The 3561-nt window shown below is 36.3% G+C and overlaps 1 long non-coding RNA gene across 1 annotated transcript; it reads right to left on the bottom strand.

Annotated features, from left to right (window-relative positions):
- Positions 1 to 1028: 1028 nt before the first annotated feature.
- LOC121918124 lies at positions 1029 to 3540 on the bottom strand. The gene is made up of 2 exons (XR_006101160.1): positions 1791 to 3540; positions 1029 to 1216 (listed from the first exon to the last, which is right to left on the bottom strand). It is a non-coding gene; the product is annotated as an uncharacterized LOC121918124 (long non-coding RNA).
- Positions 3541 to 3561: the final 21 nt, after the last annotated feature.

The following is a 3561-nucleotide window of genomic DNA, read 5'->3' as shown; positions in this document are numbered from 1 at the left end:
TGTACCAAAGCCAGTGTGCTTAACAGGCAATCATGGTACGGACTCCAAGGTCCAAAACACACTGCAGAAATAATTCAGTTTGAGACTGCTTTAACTGGATTATTTCTGCACTGTGTTTTGGACCCAAGATGCTACACAACCATTCTTGCTTTTGTTATGTTCATACTATCATTTTAAATTCAAGTTGGGTTGTTTTTTTTTTTAACAATTTGGCCCAATTCAAAGATAACACATCCAGTATGATAAATCACAATTTATCAGGTTGGGAACCAGCTCTTTGCCAATATTTTCCCACCGTCACTCCTCCCCTTTGCCCTTTCTTTTCTGCACCTGGTTTCAGGGAGGATTTGATGTTTTATAAATCAGGCATGCCTGTGTTGCTTTGGTTTAAGAGCTCCCAATAAACCAAGAAAAAGAAACCCCACAAAAAAGCAAATTATTCTTCCATTAGCACAAACAAGCCAAATTCTTTCTAGAGTTTAGGATTTTTCTCTGACATGGCCTCGATTTACTAGTCTGTATTCCCTAATGATCTCGTCATCTGACATACAATTTTGAAATAAATTTCATCTAATCATTCCAAGTTCAGCAATGCACAGATTAGTCTCTATGACCATCCTGCCTTTCAAAAACCACAAACATTAACCACTACAATAAAATATTAATGCAGTTGCTTTTAGTGAGTTGTCTTCCAGCCACAAAACACCCCCCTCCCAAATGTTCTGAACAACATTTTTAACAGGATCCAACACACTGCTGCATAATTTTAAAAAATGCTTTTTTTCATTCCTCACAAAATGGTTTCACATACAAGTAAAATTCGCAATATATGAAACATTGTGTATTTTTACCCACTACCACACAGAACTACAATACTCAGCTGCTTGATTCTCAGGCTCTGTTCCTTAAGTATATGGTATTTTTTTCTCTTTTTCTTCCTATTCTACACATTTCCATTTAAATAAGCTTTCAGAGGTTACCCAAGGATAGAAATTACAGTTCAAAAGTGATTTTGGAAAGACGCTTACTGCAGTTGTTGGTGCATGGGCAGAGCAATCTGGGGTGGTACATTAATGAATCTTTCACTTAGTAGGAAGCCCACAGGCTTGGTTGTGTCACTTAGAAGCTTATCCAGCTGTTCAACCATATTCAGCTCACAGTTCTTCTCACACTGGCTTAAGACCAGCTCTTTAATTTGCTCAGCACACTCAGTACCCTAAGAATCAAAGGACAGATTTTCTTTTCAATATAAAATAATTATTTACATAACACAAGTTGAAAAGAGACCTTCCAGGCACTGGTTTGTAGCAAATTTTGTGCTGTGACTTTTAATGCTTTGTAGGGATTTCTTTTAAAAATTATTGAAGAAGTAAGGATTGCAACATGGGGAGGAGTGGGAGGTAAGTCTAATTAAAATGGCAACCAAGGAATTGCATTCTACTGCTTAGAGTCACAGAAAGCAGCTGTGTGACCTAAAAAAAATGAAATAATCTTCTGTATAAACTGCTGAGGACAACAAATACAAGAGACAAATAAATTCTTGAAAATCATATTACTTTAGCATAACCAAAGATAAGAGATAAACAAGCTGAAAATTCACATTAGCAAACAGTGGCGAAGAAATAACACGTATCTGTTATGTGTGCAGTGTGTGTGTATTGAACAAAATCAATTTAATACATATTTAACAATGCAGTATAATTTCATGTGCAAAATTACACAGTGTATTTTATGGGCTATCATCAAAATATACAAAATATATTAACCTATAACAAGGTTTTATTACTAACCTTCCTTTCAGTTAAATTTAAAAGGCTTATGAAGCCAAAAACCTCATCAGCATTATCTTCATCTTCATCATCACTTTCTTCTAAAACTTCTGCTTGCTATTAAAGAGAAAACAAAGAAGATGCAATTATTTTAAGTGCTGCTATTAACGCTCTCTACCAGTATCATAACCTACTACAGTTGCCCCTCCTAACTCGCAGATCTGGGATCCACAACCTCGGAAATATGCAGAGGAGTGACCTCCAATATTTTTAATTGGGCACATGCCCGGCACACATACCCGCCACATGCACACGACCATTCAAACCTATGGGACTTGACTATGTGCGAGCTTCCATTTTTGCAGGGCATCCGGAATGGATCTCCCACAAAAATGGAGGGCCAACTGTAGTACCCATTCCTTTATTTATTCAAAGTATTTATAAGCTGCTTTGCAAGGTCTTGCCCTCAAAAAACAACATACACAAGGAGAATTGTACAAAAATACATTTGGCAAACTAGAAATTATTATGAGTAAGCTGTTCAAATTCTGAAAAGCAAGTGGGACAATATTATTATTATTATTAACCTTTATTTATGAAGCGCTGTAAATTTACTTAGTGCCTTTGTTTGTATTGTATTACATTTGTAGTTGATTTGCTGATTTTATGCACAAGGTGTGTGCATATATGTATGTATATTTACAAGAAAAATATTTTTTAAAAAGAAAGGACATTCCATAGCTGTGGGAATGAGTAAGTGAAGAACATTCCACAGCTATTTGACCATCACCTGTCTTTGCTCACAAACTCAGTGTTTTTATCTTATAATCAGATAAAAAACCTCTGAGCTGATCTGCATAATCAGGCAGGATCATACAGTTGAAGGCAGTCCTCAAGGAAGTGGACAGTCTCCAAAAGTCAGGGACCATTTCTCCAGTCTCCATTTCCCTGGTCCCTGCCACTCCAGGAGCTACACTACCTTTTCTCAAGTAAATCATATATGCCTGCACTTTGTTTTTAAAAGGGCTTTGTTTCTGGTGGAACTTTTTTGTGCTCTAGCGGCTCCAGCACAGGACGCTGGATGAATGACTCATACCTCTGCCTTAAGATAACCTGGTCTCAAATCATTTTGGGTGAAATTCAGTAGTTAGTCTCAACAAATGCAAATCCAATGAATGAATAGGACATACAAAATTGTTTACGCTACCAAGTTCTACTCATTCAATGGGTCTATTCTAGTCAGGCCTAATCACCGGATTTAGTTTCAAAGCTTTTAATCTGAACATGTACTTGTACCCAATGCAAGTGGCACAAAAATAATGTTAGCAGACCATGAACAGTGACTTATAAATATTTGAATAAAGAATGGGAACTAGCAGACTAAGATACTAGCATAATGGTCACTCTGAAACAAGTGCTATTAAAAACAAAGAGGCTTAGAAAACACACGTAAAATCAAGCTCTTTGCACCTCTTGCAGCATATTTATGAAGTTAACAGATTTCATATGAACACCATCTACATACATAATCTTCCAAAAATAGCACAGCTCAAAGGTGAATCTATAAAGAGAATGTCTTGATGAAAGTCAATGTGGAACTTTGTAACAAGAGTTTATTTGTTGATACTCCATCAGTTGCCCACTAAATTACAGGTACATAAAATGTATACTTAACTGAATTTACTTAGTGAAATACACATTTAATTTGTCCACTATAGCCAACTTAACTTTACTCTTTAATAATGGCCTGTTACAGACAGCCAAAATAAAGCTGCTTCGAGTCACAGTGGAG

Source organism: Sceloporus undulatus, unplaced genomic scaffold, assembly GCF_019175285.1.
Source record: "Sceloporus undulatus isolate JIND9_A2432 ecotype Alabama unplaced genomic scaffold, SceUnd_v1.1 scaffold_4790, whole genome shotgun sequence".
In the NCBI taxonomy this organism is placed as follows: Eukaryota; Metazoa; Chordata; class Lepidosauria; order Squamata; family Phrynosomatidae; genus Sceloporus; species Sceloporus undulatus.
Note: the sequence above shows the minus strand (reverse complement) of the source record. Positions and strands in the feature narration are given on the sequence as shown.